Source organism: Hyla sarda, unplaced genomic scaffold (genome assembly GCF_029499605.1).
Source record: "Hyla sarda isolate aHylSar1 unplaced genomic scaffold, aHylSar1.hap1 scaffold_963, whole genome shotgun sequence".
NCBI lineage: Eukaryota > Metazoa > Chordata > Amphibia > Anura > Hylidae > Hyla > Hyla sarda.
The window spans coordinates 79,166-99,185 of NW_026610993.1; the positions used below are offsets into that span (position 1 = coordinate 79,166).

General features: G+C 46.2%; 9 non-coding genes across 9 annotated transcripts; all 9 read left to right on the forward strand.

The window, feature by feature from the left end:
- Positions 1-906: 906 nt before the first annotated feature.
- LOC130351158 (U2 spliceosomal RNA) lies at positions 907-1,097 on the forward strand. The gene has a single exon (XR_008887912.1). It is a non-coding gene; the product is annotated as a U2 spliceosomal RNA (small nuclear RNA).
- A 2,095-nt stretch (positions 1,098-3,192) lies between these two features.
- Positions 3,193-3,383, forward strand: LOC130351122 (U2 spliceosomal RNA). The gene has a single exon (XR_008887881.1). It is a non-coding gene; the product is annotated as a U2 spliceosomal RNA (small nuclear RNA).
- Positions 3,384-5,476: 2,093 nt separating this feature from the next.
- LOC130351159 (U2 spliceosomal RNA) lies at positions 5,477-5,667 on the forward strand. The gene has a single exon (XR_008887913.1). It is a non-coding gene; the product is annotated as a U2 spliceosomal RNA (small nuclear RNA).
- Positions 5,668-7,756: 2,089 nt separating this feature from the next.
- On the forward strand, positions 7,757-7,947 carry LOC130351160 (U2 spliceosomal RNA). The gene has a single exon (XR_008887914.1). It is a non-coding gene; the product is annotated as a U2 spliceosomal RNA (small nuclear RNA).
- A 2,080-nt stretch (positions 7,948-10,027) lies between these two features.
- On the forward strand, positions 10,028-10,218 carry LOC130351162 (U2 spliceosomal RNA). Its single transcript, XR_008887915.1, has one exon. It is a non-coding gene; the product is annotated as a U2 spliceosomal RNA (small nuclear RNA).
- Positions 10,219-12,312: 2,094 nt separating this feature from the next.
- Positions 12,313-12,503, forward strand: LOC130351163 (U2 spliceosomal RNA). Its single transcript, XR_008887916.1, has one exon. It is a non-coding gene; the product is annotated as a U2 spliceosomal RNA (small nuclear RNA).
- A 2,099-nt stretch (positions 12,504-14,602) lies between these two features.
- LOC130351164 (U2 spliceosomal RNA) lies at positions 14,603-14,793 on the forward strand. The gene has a single exon (XR_008887917.1). It is a non-coding gene; the product is annotated as a U2 spliceosomal RNA (small nuclear RNA).
- A 2,099-nt stretch (positions 14,794-16,892) lies between these two features.
- On the forward strand, positions 16,893-17,083 carry LOC130351166 (U2 spliceosomal RNA). The gene has a single exon (XR_008887919.1). It is a non-coding gene; the product is annotated as a U2 spliceosomal RNA (small nuclear RNA).
- A 2,092-nt stretch (positions 17,084-19,175) lies between these two features.
- Positions 19,176-19,366, forward strand: LOC130351167 (U2 spliceosomal RNA). The gene has a single exon (XR_008887920.1). It is a non-coding gene; the product is annotated as a U2 spliceosomal RNA (small nuclear RNA).
- Positions 19,367-20,020: the final 654 nt, after the last annotated feature.

Sequence of the window (20,020 nt, forward strand, 5' to 3'; positions counted from 1 at the left end):
ATATATATATATATATATATATATATATATATATGCGCACACACACACATAGATATAAACGTATTCTCCGTTGAGATATTGCAGCCGCTGCTGTGTCCAGGCCCAGGAGCCTTAGCACTGTGCTGTGATGTCACTCAATACCACTGACATCACTAGGTGTAAACAACATCTCTCCTTTGCTGTGTATGTGACTATGGAGCTGTTTGGTGATGTCGTCTATTACGGCCTTCATAGAAGCAACAGGAGATTGTTGCATCCATCTTGAACCCTCAGAACTACAGTGCTATGATGTCACTCACTTCCACAGGCCTTGCAGAGTGTAAACAACAACAACCCAGCTTTGTTGTGTATGTAACCAAAGGGATTTGTGATGTCACCTAGAACCTTCACAGCAGCGACAGCTTTATGAGGAGCATCAGCACTGCTCTGCCTGAGCAGAACCATCACCGCCATAGGTTGTCAAATAACCCGGATTTAACCCACACAGGTAAGTCCAATGGGGTGCAGGCATGTCCTCTATGCTTACAGCTTCCCGTGGGTGTTGGTTTGATACCGTTTGGGGACAGCCAAGGAGGCATCTGCAGGCAACAAAGGTAGGTGTGTGCTTGTGTGTGTGTTTCCTATGCAGATCCTAAGCCCAGTGTCACATGCAAGTAGGAGGAGTAAGAAGGGTTCCTGGCAAATCCGGGTTATGGATTGCATTTAAAAAGGCCCCGTGGGAGTGCAATGGGCCCCTGTCTTGCTGCTTAGCAATAATGGTATGGGTTTAGGTTCTGCTGTGTGTACTGGTGGTTGACTGCCCCCCAGCCCAGAGTGTGCATGGAAAATTGTCTGGCAGCCTCCCTGACAGCAAGCAGTGATAGTGCCCATGAAGGGGACCTTGTTGGGCCCGCCCCTTTCACGGTTATCGCTTCTCGGCCTTTTGGCTAAGATCAAGTGTAGTATCTGTTCTTATCAGTTTAATATCTGATACGTCCCCTATCTGGGGACCATATATTAAATGGATTTTTGAGAACGGGGGCCGATTTCGAAGCTTGCTTCCGTCGCCCTATGCATTGACCCGATATGGCAGTATCTTCGGGTACAGTGCACCACCCCCTTACAGGGTTAAAAAGAAAGATTCCTACTTTCATTGCTACCTGCTTGCTGGCTAGCCAGCTAGCCAGCCCTGTGGGCCTTGCTGCTGCTGCAGCAGCCAATAAACAAAAGGTGGTGCTGCTGCTGCTTCTGCTGCTTCTGCTTCTGCTTGTGTCTGGCCCCTGTTGGAGCGTCCAGGCACAGGACTTCTGCTGCTGCTGACTAAATGGCCTCCTTAATTGGATCATTTGAGTAGCCAGCACACCTGTGCAGGTAGGGCATGACATGATAGGCAGCTGCCTTGATAGCGGGTGGGTGCTGAATGTTCCTAATTGACAAAATAAGATTAATGCTTATGAAGAAATATAAAATCTCATCCCTTCCCCAATATCGCGCCACACCCCTACCCCTTAATTCCCTGGTTGAACGTGATGGACATATGTCTTTTTTCGACCGTACTAACTATGTAACTATGTAACATAACATGGGGGGGGGGGGGTCTCCTGGCTGTTCACACAGGTGTGTCATTGCTGTACATTGACCATGCATTGCTTCTGTGGTATTGCAAAGGCAAAGACAAATGCTTCCAGCCATCCATTGCACTAATGGATTGGTCATCAGCTGGCTGTCTATGTCCCGCATCAATATAGACCAAAGTACAGAGGGTTAGGCTATGCTATTGTGCACCTACCTGATGCATCAGAAGGTGCGAGGCCCTTGCTAAATTCTGTGCACAGACTTTGAGATCTATGCTTTAGACTGTATCTAAACCTGCTCCAACATGGACTGACATTCTGGCCTACTTTCAGCCGATGCGACTTGTCTGTCGCTGAACAGTCGCTTTTTATGTATTCAGCACCTATGTATAATGTTGTAAAAATGCTCTAGAAGCTAAAGTCGCAGAAATGTCACACATATTTGGCCTGCAACTTTCTGTGCGACAAATTCAGACAGGAAAAATCAGTATAAATCCTTAGAAAATTATCCCCCAGTGTCTCCATCTGCTGGCGGTATTGAATAAGCATTGCTGCACTGATGGGGTATGCATTAGACGAAAAAAAAGAAGAAAAAGAAGAATAATACGCCCAGAAAAGAGGCGAAAAGGAGAAAAACGTAAAAAAACGTGAAAAAAAAGTAAGAGGAAGAGAAGGGAAAAAAAGGTGGAAATGGGTTTAAAAGTGATTTCGGCGGAGAAATATATATATATATATATATATATATATATATATATATATATATATATGCGCACACACACACATAGATATAAACGTATTCTCCGTTGAGATATTGCAGCCGCTGCTGTGTCCAGGCCCAGGAGCCTTAGCACTGTGCTGTGATGTCACTCAATACCACTGACATCACTAGGTGTAAACAACATCTCTCCTTTGCTGTGTATGTGACTATGGAGCTGTTTGGTGATGTCGTCTATTACGGCCTTCATAGAAGCAACAGGAGATTGTTGCATCCATCTTGAACCCTCAGAACTACAGTGCTATGATGTCACTCACTTCCACAGGCCTTGCAGAGTGTAAACAACAACAACCCAGCTTTGTTGTGTATGTAACCAAAGGGATTTGTGATGTCACCTAGAACCTTCACAGCAGCGACAGCTTTATGAGGAGCATCAGCACTGCTCTGCCTGAGCAGAACCATCACCGCCATAGGTTGTCAAATAACCCGGATTTAACCCACACAGGTAAGTCCAATGGGGTGCAGGCATGTCCTCTATGCTTACAGCTTCCCGTGGGTGTTGGTTTGATACCGTTTGGGGACAGCCAAGGAGGCATCTGCAGGCAACAAAGGTAGGTGTGTGCTTGTGTGTGTGTTTCCTATGCAGATCCTAAGCCCAGTGTCACATGCAAGTAGGAGGAGTAAGAAGGGTTCCTGGCAAATCCGGGTTATGGATTGCATTTAAAAAGGCCCCGTGGGAGTGCAATAGGCCCCTGTCTTGCTGCTTAGCAATAATGGTATGGGTTTAGGTTCTGCTGTGTGTACTGGTGGTTGACTGCCCCCCAGCCCAGAGTGTGCATGGAAAATTGTCTGGCAGCCTCCCTGACAGCAAGCAGTGATAGTGCCCATGAAGGGGACCTTGTTGGGCCCGCCCCTTTCACGGTTATCGCTTCTCGGCCTTTTGGCTAAGATCAAGTGTAGTATCTGATCTTATCAGTTTAATATCTGATACGTCCCCTATCTGGGGACCATATATTAAATGGATTTTTGAGAACGGGGGCCGATTTCGAAGCTTGCTTCCGTCGCCCTATGCATTGACCCGATATGGCAGTATCTTCGGGTACAGTGCACCACCCCCTTACAGGGTTAAAAAGAAAGATTCCTACTTTCATTGCTACCTGCTTGCTGGCTAGCCAGCTAGCCAGCCCTGTGGGCCTTGCTGCTGCTGCAGCCAATAAACAAAAGGTGGTGCTGCTGCTGCTTCTGCTGCTTCTGCTTCTGCTTGTGTCTGGCCCCTGTTGGAGCGTCCAGGCACAGGACTTCTGCTGCTGCTGACTAAATGGCCTCCTTAATTGGATCATTTGAGTAGCCAGCACACCTGTGCAGGTAGGGCATGACATGATAGGCAGCTGCCTTGATAGCGGGTGGGTGCTGAATGTTCCTAATTGACAAAATAAGATTAATGCTTATGAAGAAATATAAAATCTCATCCCTTCCCCAATATCGCGCCACACCCCTACCCCTTAATTCCCTGGTTGAACGTGATGGACATATGTCTTTTTTCGACCGTACTAACTATGTAACTATGTAACATAACATGGGGGGGGGGGGGGTCTCCTGGCTGTTCACACAGGTGTGTCATTGCTGTACATTGACCATGCATTGCTTCTGTGGTATTGCAAAGGCAAAGACAAATGCTTCCAGCCATCCATTGCACTAATGGATTGGTCATCAGCTGGCTGTCTATGTCCCGCATCAATATAGACCAAAGTACAGAGGGTTAGGCTATGCTATTGTGCACCTACCTGATGCATCAGAAGGTGCGAGGCCCTTGCTAAATTCTGTGCACAGACTTTGAGATCTATGCTTTAGACTGTATCTAAACCTGCTCCAACATGGACTGACATTCTGGCCTACTTTCAGCCGATGCGACTTGTCTGTCGCTGAACAGTCGCTTTTTATGTATTCAGCACCTATGTATAATGTTGTAAAAATGCTCTAGAAGCTAAAGTCGCAGAAATGTCACACATATTTGGCCTGCAACTTTCTGTGCGACAAATTCAGACAGGAAAAATCAGTATAAATCCTTAGAAAATTATCCCCCAGTGTCTCCATCTGCTGGCGGTATTGAATAAGCATTGCTGCACTGATGGGGTATGCATTAGACGAAAAAAAAGAAGAAAAAGAAGAATAATACGCCCAGAAAAGAGGCGAAAAGGAGAAAAACGTAAAAAAACGTGAAAAAAAAGTAAGAGGAAGAGAAGGGAAAAAAAGGTGGAAATGGGTTTAAAAGTGATTTCGGCGGAGAAATATATATATATATATATATATATATATATATATATATATATATATATGCGCACACACACACATAGATATAAACGTATTCTCCGTTGAGATATTGCAGCCGCTGCTGTGTCCAGGCCCAGGAGCCTTAGCACTGTGCTGTGATGTCACTCAATACCACTGACATCACTAGGTGTAAACAACATCTCTCCTTTGCTGTGTATGTGACTATGGAGCTGTTTGGTGATGTCGTCTATTACGGCCTTCATAGAAGCAACAGGAGATTGTTGCATCCATCTTGAACCCTCAGAACTACAGTGCTATGATGTCACTCACTTCCACAGGCCTTGCAGAGTGTAAACAACAACAACCCAGCTTTGTTGTGTATGTAACCAAAGGGATTTGTGATGTCACCTAGAACCTTCACAGCAGCGACAGCTTTATGAGGAGCATCAGCACTGCTCTGCCTGAGCAGAACCATCACCGCCATAGGTTGTCAAATAACCCGGATTTAACCCACACAGGTAAGTCCAATGGGGTGCAGGCATGTCCTCTATGCTTACAGCTTCCCGTGGGTGTTGGTTTGATACCGTTTGGGGACAGCCAAGGAGGCATCTGCAGGCAACAAAGGTAGGTGTGTGCTTGTGTGTGTGTTTCCTATGCAGATCCTAAGCCCAGTGTCACATGCAAGTAGGAGGAGTAAGAAGGGTTCCTGGCAAATCCGGGTTATGGATTGCATTTAAAAAGGCCCCGTGGGAGTGCAATGGGCCCCTGTCTTGCTGCTTAGCAATAATGGTATGGGTTTAGGTTCTGCTGTGTGTACTGGTGGTTGACTGCCCCCCAGCCCAGAGTGTGCATGGAAAATTGTCTGGCAGCCTCCCTGACAGCAAGCAGTGATAGTGCCCATGAAGGGGACCTTGTTGGGCCCGCCCCTTTCACGGTTATCGCTTCTCGGCCTTTTGGCTAAGATCAAGTGTAGTATCTGTTCTTATCAGTTTAATATCTGATACGTCCCCTATCTGGGGACCATATATTAAATGGATTTTTGAGAACGGGGGCCGATTTCGAAGCTTGCTTCCGTCGCCCTATGCATTGACCCGATATGGCAGTATCTTCGGGTACAGTGCACCACCCCCTTACAGGGTTAAAAAGAAAGATTCCTACTTTCATTGCTACCTGCTTGCTGGCTAGCCAGCTAGCCAGCCCTGTGGGCCTTGCTGCTGCTGCAGCCAATAAACAAAAGGTGGTGCTGCTGCTGCTTCTTCTGCTTCTGCTTGTGTCTGGCCCCTGTTGGAGCGTCCAGGCACAGGACTTCTGCTGCTGCTGACTAAATGGCCTCCTTAATTGGATCATTTGAGTAGCCAGCACACCTGTGCAGGTAGGGCATGACATGATAGGCAGCTGCTTTGATAGCGGGTGGGTGCTGAATGTTCCTAATTGACAAAATAAGATTAATGCTTATGAAGAAATATAAAATCTCATCCCTTCCCCAATATCGCGCCACACCCCTACCCCTTAATTCCCTGGTTGAACGTGATGGACATATGTCTTTTTTCGACCGTACTAACTATGTAACTATGTAACATAACATGGGGGGGGGGGGGTCTCCTGGCTGTTCACACAGGTGTGTCATTGCTGTACATTGACCATGCATTGCTTCTGTGGTATTGCAAAGGCAAAGACAAATGCTTCCAGCCATCCATTGCACTAATGGATTGGTCATCAGCTGGCTGTCTATGTCCCGCATCAATATAGACCAAAGTACAGAGGGTTAGGCTATGCTATTGTGCACCTACCTGATGCATCAGAAGGTGCGAGGCCCTTGCTAAATTCTGTGCACAGACTTTGAGATCTATGCTTTAGACTGTATCTAAACCTGCTCCAACATGGACTGACATTCTGGCCTACTTTCAGCCGATGCGACTTGTCTGTCGCTGAACAGTCGCTTTTTATGTATTCAGCACCTATGTATAATGTTGTAAAAATGCTCTAGAAGCTAAAGTCGCAGAAATGTCACACATATTTGGCCTGCAACTTTCTGTGCGACAAATTCAGACAGGAAAAATCAGTATAAATCCTTAGAAAATTATCCCCCAGTGTCTCCATCTGCTGGCGGTATTGAATAAGCATTGCTGCACTGATGGGGTATGCATTAGACGAAAAAAAAGAAGAAAAAGAAGAATAATACGCCCAGAAAAGAGGCGAAAAGGAGAAAAACGTAAAAAAACGTGAAAAAAAAGTAAGAGGAAGAGAAGGGAAAAAAAGGTGGAAATGGGTTTAAAAGTGATTTCGGTGGAGAATATATATATATATATATATATATATATATATATATATATATATATATATATGCGCACACACACACATAGATATAAACGTATTCTCCGTTGAGATATTGCAGCCGCTGCTGTGTCCAGGCCCAGGAGCCTTAGCACTGTGCTGTGATGTCACTCAATACCACTGACATCACTAGGTGTAAACAACATCTCTCCTTTGCTGTGTATGTGACTATGGAGCTGTTTGGTGATGTCGTCTATTACGGCCTTCATAGAAGCAACAGGAGATTGTTGCATCCATCTTGAACCCTCAGAACTACAGTGCTATGATGTCACTCACTTCCACAGGCCTTGCAGAGTGTAAACAACAACAACCCAGCTTTGTTGTGTATGTAACCAAAGGGATTTGTGATGTCACCTAGAACCTTCACAGCAGCGACAGCTTTATGAGGAGCATCAGCACTGCTCTGCCTGAGCAGAACCATCACCGCCATAGGTTGTCAAATAACCCGGATTTAACCCACACAGGTAAGTCCAATGGGGTGCAGGCATGTCCTCTATGCTTACAGCTTCCCGTGGGTGTTGGTTTGATACCGTTTGGGGACAGCCAAGGAGGCATCTGCAGGCAACAAAGGTAGGTGTGTGCTTGTGTGTGTGTTTCCTATGCAGATCCTAAGCCCAGTGTCACATGCAAGTAGGAGGAGTAAGAAGGGTTCCTGGCAAATCCGGGTTATGGATTGCATTTAAAAAGGCCCCGTGGGAGTGCAATGGGCCCCTGTCTTGCTGCTTAGCAATAATGGTATGGGTTTAGGTTCTGCTGTGTGTACTGGTGGTTGACTGCCCCCCAGCCCAGAGTGTGCATGGAAAATTGTCTGGCAGCCTCCCTGACAGCAAGCAGTGATAGTGCCCATGAAGGGGACCTTGTTGGGCCCGCCCCTTTCACGGTTATCGCTTCTCGGCCTTTTGGCTAAGATCAAGTGTAGTATCTGTTCTTATCAGTTTAATATCTGATACGTCCCCTATCTGGGGACCATATATTAAATGGATTTTTGAGAACGGGGGCCGATTTCGAAGCTTGCTTCCGTCGCCCTATGCATTGACCCGATATGGCAGTATCTTCGGGTACAGTGCACCACCCCCTTACAGGGTTAAAAAGAAAGATTCCTACTTTCATTGCTACCTGCTTGCTGGCTAGCCAGCTAGCCAGCCCTGTGGGCCTTGCTGCTGCTGCAGCCAATAAACAAAAGGTGGTGCTGCTGCTGCTTCTGCTGCTTCTGCTTCTGCTTGTGTCTGGCCCCTGTTGGAGCGTCCAGGCACAGGACTTCTGCTGCTGCTGACTAAATGGCCTCCTTAATTGGATCATTTGAGTAGCCAGCACACCTGTGCAGGTAGGGCATGACATGATAGGCAGCTGCTTTGATAGCGGGTGGGTGCTGAATGTTCCTAATTGACAAAATAAGATTAATGCTTATGAAGAAATATAAAATCTCATCCCTTCCCCAATATCGCGCCACACCCCTACCCCTTAATTCCCTGGTTGAACGTGATGGACATATGTCTTTTTTCGACCGTACTAACTATGTAACTATGTAACATAACATGGGGGGGGGGGGGTCTCCTGGCTGTTCACACAGGTGTGTCATTGCTGTACATTGACCATGCATTGCTTCTGTGGTATTGCAAAGGCAAAGACAAATGCTTCCAGCCATCCATTGCACTAATGGATTGGTCATCAGCTGGCTGTCTATGTCCCGCATCAATATAGACCAAAGTACAGAGGGTTAGGCTATGCTATTGTGCACCTACCTGATGCATCAGAAGGTGCGAGGCCCTTGCTAAATTCTGTGCACAGACTTTGAGATCTATGCTTTAGACTGTATCTAAACCTGCTCCAACATGGACTGACATTCTGGCCTACTTTCAGCCGATGCGACTTGTCTGTCGCTGAACAGTCGCTTTTTATGTATTCAGCACCTATGTATAATGTTGTAAAAATGCTCTAGAAGCTAAAGTCGCAGAAATGTCACACATATTTGGCCTGCAACTTTCTGTGCGACAAATTCAGACAGGAAAAATCAGTATAAATCCTTAGAAAATTATCCCCCAGTGTCTCCATCTGCTGGCGGTATTGAATAAGCATTGCTGCACTGATGGGGTATGCATTAGACGAAAAAAAAGAAGAAAAAGAAGAATAATACGCCCAGAAAAGAGGCGAAAAGGAGAAAAACGTAAAAAAACGTGAAAAAAAAGTAAGAGGAAGAGAAGGGAAAAAAAGGTGGAAATGGGTTTAAAAGTGATTTCGGCGGAGAAATATATATATATATATATATATATATATATATATATGCGCACACACACACATAGATATAAACGTATTCTCCGTTGAGATATTGCAGCCGCTGCTGTGTCCAGGCCCAGGAGCCTTAGCACTGTGCTGTGATGTCACTCAATACCACTGACATCACTAGGTGTAAACAACATCTCTCCTTTGCTGTGTATGTGACTATGGAGCTGTTTGGTGATGTCGTCTATTACGGCCTTCATAGAAGCAACAGGAGATTGTTGCATCCATCTTGAACCCTCAGAACTACAGTGCTATGATGTCACTCACTTCCACAGGCCTTGCAGAGTGTAAACAACAACAACCCAGCTTTGTTGTGTATGTAACCAAAGGGATTTGTGATGTCACCTAGAACCTTCACAGCAGCGACAGCTTTATGAGGAGCATCAGCACTGCTCTGCCTGAGCAGAACCATCACCGCCATAGGTTGTCAAATAACCCGGATTTAACCCACACAGGTAAGTCCAATGGGGTGCAGGCATGTCCTCTATGCTTACAGCTTCCCGTGGGTGTTGGTTTGATACCGTTTGGGGACAGCCAAGGAGGCATCTGCAGGCAACAAAGGTAGGTGTGTGCTTGTGTGTGTGTTTCCTATGCAGATCCTAAGCCCAGTGTCACATGCAAGTAGGAGGAGTAAGAAGGGTTCCTGGCAAATCCGGGTTATGGATTGCATTTAAAAAGGCCCCGTGGGAGTGCAATGGGCCCCTGTCTTGCTGCTTAGCAATAATGGTATGGGTTTAGGTTCTGCTGTGTGTACTGGTGGTTGACTGCCCCCCAGCCCAGAGTGTGCATGGAAAATTGTCTGGCAGCCTCCCTGACAGCAAGCAGTGATAGTGCCCATGAAGGGGACCTTGTTGGGCCCGCCCCTTTCACGGTTATCGCTTCTCGGCCTTTTGGCTAAGATCAAGTGTAGTATCTGTTCTTATCAGTTTAATATCTGATACGTCCCCTATCTGGGGACCATATATTAAATGGATTTTTGAGAACGGGGGCCGATTTCGAAGCTTGCTTCCGTCGCCCTATGCATTGACCCGATATGGCAGTATCTTCGGGTACAGTGCACCACCCCCTTACAGGGTTAAAAAGAAAGATTCCTACTTTCATTGCTACCTGCTTGCTGGCTAGCCAGCTAGCCAGCCCTGTGGGCCTTGCTGCTGCTGCAGCCAATAAACAAAAGGTGGTGCTGCTGCTGCTTCTGCTGCTTCTGCTTCTGCTTGTGTCTGGCCCCTGTTGGAGCGTCCAGGCACAGGACTTCTGCTGCTGCTGACTAAATGGCCTCCTTAATTGGATCATTTGAGTAGCCAGCACACCTGTGCAGGTAGGGCATGACATGATAGGCAGCTGCCTTGATAGCGGGTGGGTGCTGAATGTTCCTAATTGACAAAATAAGATTAATGCTTATGAAGAAATATAAAATCTCATCCCTTCCCCAATATCGCGCCACACCCCTACCCCTTAATTCCCTGGTTGAACGTGATGGACATATGTCTTTTTTCGACCGTACTAACTATGTAACTATGTAACATAACATGGGGGGGGGGGGGGTCTCCTGGCTGTTCACACAGGTGTGTCATTGCTGTACATTGACCATGCATTGCTTCTGTGGTATTGCAAAGGCAAAGACAAATGCTTCCAGCCATCCATTGCACTAATGGATTGGTCATCAGCTGGCTGTCTATGTCCCGCATCAATATAGACCAAAGTACAGAGGGTTAGGCTATGCTATTGTGCACCTACCTGATGCATCAGAAGGTGCGAGGCCCTTGCTAAATTCTGTGCACAGACTTTGAGATCTATGCTTTAGACTGTATCTAAACCTGCTCCAACATGGACTGACATTCTGGCCTACTTTCAGCCGATGCGACTTGTCTGTCGCTGAACAGTCGCTTTTTATGTATTCAGCACCTATGTATAATGTTGTAAAAATGCTCTAGAAGCTAAAGTCGCAGAAATGTCACACATATTTGGCCTGCAACTTTCTGTGCGACAAATTCAGACAGGAAAAATCAGTATAAATCCTTAGAAAATTATCCCCCAGTGTCTCCATCTGCTGGCGGTATTGAATAAGCATTGCTGCACTGATGGGGTATGCATTAGACGAAAAAAAAGAAGAAAAAGAAGAATAATACGCCCAGAAAAGAGGCGAAAAGGAGAAAAACGTAAAAAAACGTGAAAAAAAAGTAAGAGGAAGAGAAGGGAAAAAAAGGTGGAAATGGGTTTAAAAGTGATTTCGGCGGAGAATATATATATATATATATATATATATATATATATATATATATATATATATGCGCACACACACACATAGATATAAACGTATTCTCCGTTGAGATATTGCAGCCGCTGCTGTGTCCAGGCCCAGGAGCCTTAGCACTGTGCTGTGATGTCACTCAATACCACTGACATCACTAGGTGTAAACAACATCTCTCCTTTGCTGTGTATGTGACTATGGAGCTGTTTGGTGATGTCGTCTATTACGGCCTTCATAGAAGCAACAGGAGATTGTTGCATCCATCTTGAACCCTCAGAACTACAGTGCTATGATGTCACTCACTTCCACAGGCCTTGCAGAGTGTAAACAACAACAACCCAGCTTTGTTGTGTATGTAACCAAAGGGATTTGTGATGTCACCTAGAACCTTCACAGCAGCGACAGCTTTATGAGGAGCATCAGCACTGCTCTGCCTGAGCAGAACCATCACCGCCATAGGTTGTCAAATAACCCGGATTTAACCCACACAGGTAAGTCCAATGGGGTGCAGGCATGTCCTCTATGCTTACAGCTTCCCGTGGGTGTTGGTTTGATACCGTTTGGGGACAGCCAAGGAGGCATCTGCAGGCAACAAAGGTAGGTGTGTGCTTGTGTGTGTGTTTCCTATGCAGATCCTAAGCCCAGTGTCACATGCAAGTAGGAGGAGTAAGAAGGGTTCCTGGCAAATCCGGGTTATGGATTGCATTTAAAAAGGCCCCGTGGGAGTGCAATGGGCCCCTGTCTTGCTGCTTAGCAATAATGGTATGGGTTTAGGTTCTGCTGTGTGTACTGGTGGTTGACTGCCCCCCAGCCCAGAGTGTGCATGGAAAATTGTCTGGCAGCCTCCCTGACAGCAAGCAGTGATAGTGCCCATGAAGGGGACCTTGTTGGGCCCGCCCCTTTCACGGTTATCGCTTCTCGGCCTTTTGGCTAAGATCAAGTGTAGTATCTGTTCTTATCAGTTTAATATCTGATACGTCCCCTATCTGGGGACCATATATTAAATGGATTTTTGAGAACGGGGGCCGATTTCGAAGCTTGCTTCCGTCGCCCTATGCATTGACCCGATATGGCAGTATCTTCGGGTACAGTGCACCACCCCCTTACAGGGTTAAAAAGAAAGATTCCTACTTTCATTGCTACCTGCTTGCTGGCTAGCCAGCTAGCCAGCCCTGTGGGCCTTGCTGCTGCTGCAGCCAATAAACAAAAGGTGGTGCTGCTGCTGCTTCTGCTGCTTCTGCTTCTGCTTGTGTCTGGCCCCTGTTGGAGCGTCCAGGCACAGGACTTCTGCTGCTGCTGACTAAATGGCCTCCTTAATTGGATCATTTGAGTAGCCAGCACACCTGTGCAGGTAGGGCATGACATGATAGGCAGCTGCCTTGATAGCGGGTGGGTGCTGAATGTTCCTAATTGACAAAATAAGATTAATGCTTATGAAGAAATATAAAATCTCATCCCTTCCCCAATATCGCGCCACACCCCTACCCCTTAATTCCCTGGTTGAACGTGATGGACATATGTCTTTTTTCGACCGTACTAACTATGTAACTATGTAACATAACATGGGGGGGGGGGGGTCTCCTGGCTGTTCACACAGGTGTGTCATTGCTGTACATTGACCATGCATTGCTTCTGTGGTATTGCAAAGGCAAAGACAAATGCTTCCAGCCATCCATTGCACTAATGGATTGGTCATCAGCTGGCTGTCTATGTCCCGCATCAATATAGACCAAAGTACAGAGGGTTAGGCTATGCTATTGTGCACCTACCTGATGCATCAGAAGGTGCGAGGCCCTTGCTAAATTCTGTGCACAGACTTTGAGATCTATGCTTTAGACTGTATCTAAACCTGCTCCAACATGGACTGACATTCTGGCCTACTTTCAGCCGATGCGACTTGTCTGTCGCTGAACAGTCGCTTTTTATGTATTCAGCACCTATGTATAATGTTGTAAAAATGCTCTAGAAGCTAAAGTCGCAGAAATGTCACACATATTTGGCCTGCAACTTTCTGTGCGACAAATTCAGACAGGAAAAATCAGTATAAATCCTTAGAAAATTATCCCCCAGTGTCTCCATCTGCTGGCGGTATTGAATAAGCATTGCTGCCCTGATGGGGTATGCATTAGACGAAAAAAAAGAAGAAAAAGAAGAATAATACGCCCAGAAAAGAGGCGAAAAGGAGAAAAACGTAAAAAAACGTGAAAAAAAAGTAAGAGGAAGAGAAGGGAAAAAAAGGTGGAAATGGGTTTAAAAGTGATTTCGGCGGAGAATATATATATATATATATATATATATATATATATATATATATATATATATATATATGCGCACACACACACATAGATATAAACGTATTCTCCGTTGAGATATTGCAGCCGCTGCTGTGTCCAGGCCCAGGAGCCTTAGCACTGTGCTGTGATGTCACTCAATACCACTGACATCACTAGGTGTAAACAACATCTCTCCTTTGCTGTGTATGTGACTATGGAGCTGTTTGGTGATGTCGTCTATTACGGCCTTCATAGAAGCAACAGGAGATTGTTGCATCCATCTTGAACCCTCAGAACTACAGTGCTATGATGTCACTCACTTCCACAGGCCTTGCAGAGTGTAAACAACAACAACCCAGCTTTGTTGTGTATGTAACCAAAGGGATTTGTGATGTCACCTAGAACCTTCACAGCAGCGACAGCTTTATGAGGAGCATCAGCACTGCTCTGCCTGAGCAGAACCATCACCGCCATAGGTTGTCAAATAACCCGGATTTAACCCACACAGGTAAGTCCAATGGGGTGCAGGCATGTCCTCTATGCTTACAGCTTCCCGTGGGTGTTGGTTTGATACCGTTTGGGGACAGCCAAGGAGGCATCTGCAGGCAACAAAGGTAGGTGTGTGCTTGTGTGTGTGTTTCCTATGCAGATCCTAAGCCCAGTGTCACATGCAAGTAGGAGGAGTAAGAAGGGTTCCTGGCAAATCCGGGTTATGGATTGCATTTAAAAAGGCCCCGTGGGAGTGCAATGGGCCCCTGTCTTGCTGCTTAGCAATAATGGTATGGGTTTAGGTTCTGCTGTGTGTACTGGTGGTTGACTGCCCCCCAGCCCAGAGTGTGCATGGAAAATTGTCTGGCAGCCTCCCTGACAGCAAGCAGTGATAGTGCCCATGAAGGGGACCTTGTTGGGCCCGCCCCTTTCACGGTTATCGCTTCTCGGCCTTTTGGCTAAGATCAAGTGTAGTATCTGTTCTTATCAGTTTAATATCTGATACGTCCCCTATCTGGGGACCATATATTAAATGGATTTTTGAGAACGGGGGCCGATTTCGAAGCTTGCTTCCGTCGCCCTATGCATTGACCCGATATGGCAGTATCTTCGGGTACAGTGCACCACCCCCTTACAGGGTTAAAAAGAAAGATTCCTACTTTCATTGCTACCTGCTTGCTGGCTAGCCAGCTAGCCAGCCCTGTGGGCCTTGCTGCTGCTGCAGCCAATAAACAAAAGGTGGTGCTGCTGCTGCTTCTGCTGCTTCTGCTTCTGCTTGTGTCTGGCCCCTGTTGGAGCGTCCAGGCACAGGACTTCTGCTGCTGCTGACTAAATGGCCTCCTTAATTGGATCATTTGAGTAGCCAGCACACCTGTGCAGGTAGGGCATGACATGATAGGCAGCTGCCTTGATAGCGGGTGGGTGCTGAATGTTCCTAATTGACAAAATAAGATTAATGCTTATGAAGAAATATAAAATCTCATCCCTTCCCCAATATCGCGCCACACCCCTACCCCTTAATTCCCTGGTTGAACGTGATGGACATATGTCTTTTTTCGACCGTACTAACTATGTAACTATGTAACATAACATGGGGGGGGGGGGGGTCTCCTGGCTGTTCACACAGGTGTGTCATTGCTGTACATTGACCATGCATTGCTTCTGTGGTATTGCAAAGGCAAAGACAAATGCTTCCAGCCATCCATTGCACTAATGGATTGGTCATCAGCTGGCTGTCTATGTCCCGCATCAATATAGACCAAAGTACAGAGGGTTAGGCTATGCTATTGTGCACCTACCTGATGCATCAGAAGGTGCGAGGCCCTTGCTAAATTCTGTGCACAGACTTTGAGATCTATGCTTTAGACTGTATCTAAACCTGCTCCAACATGGACTGACATTCTGGCCTACTTTCAGCCGATGCGACTTGTCTGTCGCTGAACAGTCGCTTTTTATGTATTCAGCACCTATGTATAATGTTGTAAAAATGCTCTAGAAGCTAAAGTCGCAGAAATGTCACACATATTTGGCCTGCAACTTTCTGTGCGACAAATTCAGACAGGAAAAATCAGTATAAATCCTTAGAAAATTATCCCCCAGTGTCTCCATCTGCTGGCGGTATTGAATAAGCATTGCTGCACTGATGGGGTATGCATTAGACGAAAAAAAAGAAGAAAAAGAAGAATAATACGCCCAGAAAAGAGGCGAAAAGGAGAAAAACGTAAAAAAACGTGAAAAAAAAGTAAGAGGAAGAGAAGGGAAAAAAAGGTGGAAATGGGTTTAAAAGTGATTTCGGCGGAGAAATATATATATATATATATATATATATATATATATATATATATATATATATATATGCGCACACACACACATAGATATAAACGTATTCTCCGTTGAGATATTGCAGCCGCTGCTGTGTCCAGGCCCAGGAGCCTTAGCACTGTGCTGTGATGTCACTCAATACCACTGACATCACTAGGTGTAAACAACATCTCTCCTTTGCTGTGTATGTGACTATGGAGCTGTTTGGTGATGTCGTCTATTACGGCCTTCATAGAAGCAACAGGAGATTGTTGCATCCATCTTGAACCCTCAGAACTACAGTGCTATGATGTCACTCACTTCCACAGGCCTTGCAGAGTGTAAACAACAACAACCCAGCTTTGTTGTGTATGTAACCAAAGGGATTTGTGATGTCACCTAGAACCTTCACAGCAGCGACAGCTTTATGAGGAGCATCAGCACTGCTCTGCCTGAGCAGAACCATCACCGCCATAGGTTGTCAAATAACCCGGATTTAACCCACACAGGTAAGTCCAATGGGGTGCAGGCATGTCCTCTATGCTTACAGCTTCCCGTGGGTGTTGGTTTGATACCGTTTGGGGACAGCCAAGGAGGCATCTGCAGGCAACAAAGGTAGGTGTGTGCTTGTGTGTGTGTTTCCTATGCAGATCCTAAGCCCAGTGTCACATGCAAGTAGGAGGAGTAAGAAGGGTTCCTGGCAAATCCGGGTTATGGATTGCATTTAAAAAGGCCCCGTGGGAGTGCAATGGGCCCCTGTCTTGCTGCTTAGCAATAATGGTATGGGTTTAGGTTCTGCTGTGTGTACTGGTGGTTGACTGCCCCCCAGCCCAGAGTGTGCATGGAAAATTGTCTGGCAGCCTCCCTGACAGCAAGCAGTGATAGTGCCCATGAAGGGGACCTTGTTGGGCCCGCCCCTTTCACGGTTATCGCTTCTCGGCCTTTTGGCTAAGATCAAGTGTAGTATCTGTTCTTATCAGTTTAATATCTGATACGTCCCCTATCTGGGGACCATATATTAAATGGATTTTTGAGAACGGGGGCCGATTTCGAAGCTTGCTTCCGTCGCCCTATGCATTGACCCGATATGGCAGTATCTTCGGGTACAGTGCACCACCCCCTTACAGGGTTAAAAAGAAAGATTCCTACTTTCATTGCTACCTGCTTGCTGGCTAGCCAGCTAGCCAGCCCTGTGGGCCTTGCTGCTGCTGCAGCCAATAAACAAAAGGTGGTGCTGCTGCTGCTTCTGCTGCTTCTGCTTCTGCTTGTGTCTGGCCCCTGTTGGAGCGTCCAGGCACAGGACTTCTGCTGCTGCTGACTAAATGGCCTCCTTAATTGGATCATTTGAGTAGCCAGCACACCTGTGCAGGTAGGGCATGACATGATAGGCAGCTGCCTTGATAGCGGGTGGGTGCTGAATGTTCCTAATTGACAAAATAAGATTAATGCTTATGAAGAAATATAAAATCTCATCCCTTCCCCAATATCGCGCCACACCCCTACCCCTTAATTCCCTGGTTGAACGTGATGGACATATGTCTTTTTTCGACCGTACTAACTATGTAACTATGTAACATAACATGGGGGGGGGGGGGGTCTCCTGGCTGTTCACACAGGTGTGTCATTGCTGTACATTGACCATGCATTGCTTCTGTGGTATTGCAAAGGCAAAGACAAATGCTTCCAGCCATCCATTGCACTAATGGATTGGTCATCAGCTGGCTGTCTATGTCCCGCATCAATATAGACCAAAGTACAGAGGGTTAGGCTATGCTATTGTGCACCTACCTGATGCATCAGAAGGTGCGAGGCCCTTGCTAAATTCTGTGCACAGACTTTGAGATCTATGCTTTAGACTGTATCTAAACCTGCTCCAACATGGACTGACATTCTGGCCTACTTTCAGCCGATGCGACTTGTCTGTCGCTGAACAGTCGCTTTTTATGTATTCAGCACCTATGTATAATGTTGTAAAAATGCTCTAGAAGCTAAAGTCGCAGAAATGTCACACATATTTGGCCTGCAACTTTCTGTGCGACAAATTCAGACAGGAAAAATCAGTATAAATCCTTAGAAAATTATCCCCCAGTGTCTCCATCTGCTGGCGGTATTGAATAAGCATTGCTGCACTGATGGGGTATGCATTAGACGAAAAAAAAGAAGAAAAAGAAGAATAATACGCCCAGAAAAGAGGCGAAAAGGAGAAAAACGTAAAAAAACGTGAAAAAAAAGTAAGAGGAAGAGAAGGGAAAAAAAGGTGGAAATGGGTTTAAAAGTGATTTCGGCGGAGAAATATATATATATATATATATATATATATATATATATATATATATATGCGCACACACACACATAGATATAAACGTATTCTCCCGTTGAGATATTGCAGCCGCTGCTGTGTCCAGGCCCAGGAGCCTTAGCACTGTGCTGTGATGTCACTCAATACCACTGACATCACTAGGTGTAAACAACATCTCTCCTTTGCTGTGTATGTGACTATGGAGCTGTTTGGTGATGTCGTCTATTACGGCCTTCATAGAAGCAACAGGAGATTGTTGCATCCATCTTGAACCCTCAGAACTACAGTGCTATGATGTCACTCACTTCCACAGGCCTTGCAGAGTGTAAACAACAACAACCCAGCTTTGTTGTGTATGTAACCAAAGGGATTTGTGATGTCACCTAGAACCTTCACAGCAGCGACAGCTTTATGAGGAGCATCAGCACTGCTCTGCCTGAGCAGAACCATCACCGCCATAGGTTGTCAAATAACCCGGATTTAACCCACACAGGTAAGTCCAATGGGGTGCAGGCATGTCCTCTATGCTTACAGCTTCCCGTGGGTGTTGGTTTGATACCGTTTGGGGACAGCCAAGGAGGCATCTGCAGGCAACAAAGGTAGGTGTGTGCTTGTGTGTGTGTTTCCTATGCAGATCCTAAGCCCAGTGTCACATGCAAGTAGGAGGAGTAAGAAGGGTTCCTGGCAAATCCGGGTTATGGATTGCATTTAAAAAGGCCCCGTGGGAGTGCAATGGGCCCCTGTCTTGCTGCTTAGCAATAATGGTATGGGTTTAGGTTCTGCTGTGTGTACTGGTGGTTGACTGCCCCCCAGCCCAGAGTGTGCATGGAAAATTGTCTGGCAGCCTCCCTGACAGCAAGCAGTGATAGTGCCCATGAAGGGGACCTTGTTGGGCCCGCCCCTTTCACGGTTATCGCTTCTCGGCCTTTTGGCTAAGATCAAGTGTAGTATCTGTTCTTATCAGTTTAATATCTGATACGTCCCCTATCTGGGGACCATATATTAAATGGATTTTTGAGAACGGGGGCCGATTTCGAAGCTTGCTTCCGTCGCCCTATGCATTGACCCGATATGGCAGTATCTTCGGGTACAGTGCACCACCCCCTTACAGGGTTAAAAAGAAAGATTCCTACTTTCATTGCTACCTGCTTGCTGGCTAGCCAGCTAGCCAGCCCTGTGGGCCTTGCTGCTGCTGCAGCCAATAAACAAAAGGTGGTGCTGCTGCTGCTTCTGCTGCTTCTGCTTCTGCTTGTGTCTGGCCCCTGTTGGAGCGTCCAGGCACAGGACTTCTGCTGCTGCTGACTAAATGGCCTCCTTAATTGGATCATTTGAGTAGCCAGCACACCTGTGCAGGTAGGGCATGACATGATAGGCAGCTGCCTTGATAGCGGGTGGGTGCTGAATGTTCCTAATTGACAAAATAAGATTAATGCTTATGAAGAAATATAAAATCTCATCCCTTCCCCAATATCGCGCCACACCCCTACCCCTTAATTCCCTGGTTGAACGTGATGGACATATGTCTTTTTTCGACCGTACTAACTATGTAACTATGTAACATAACATGGGGGGGGGGGGGGTCTCCTGGCTGTTCACACAGGTGTGTCATTGCTGTACATTGACCATGCATTGCTTCTGTGGTATTGCAAAGGCAAAGACAAATGCTTCCAGCCATCCATTGCACTAATGGATTGGTCATCAGCTGGCTGTCTATGTCCCGCATCAATATAGACCAAAGTACAGAGGGTTAAGCTATG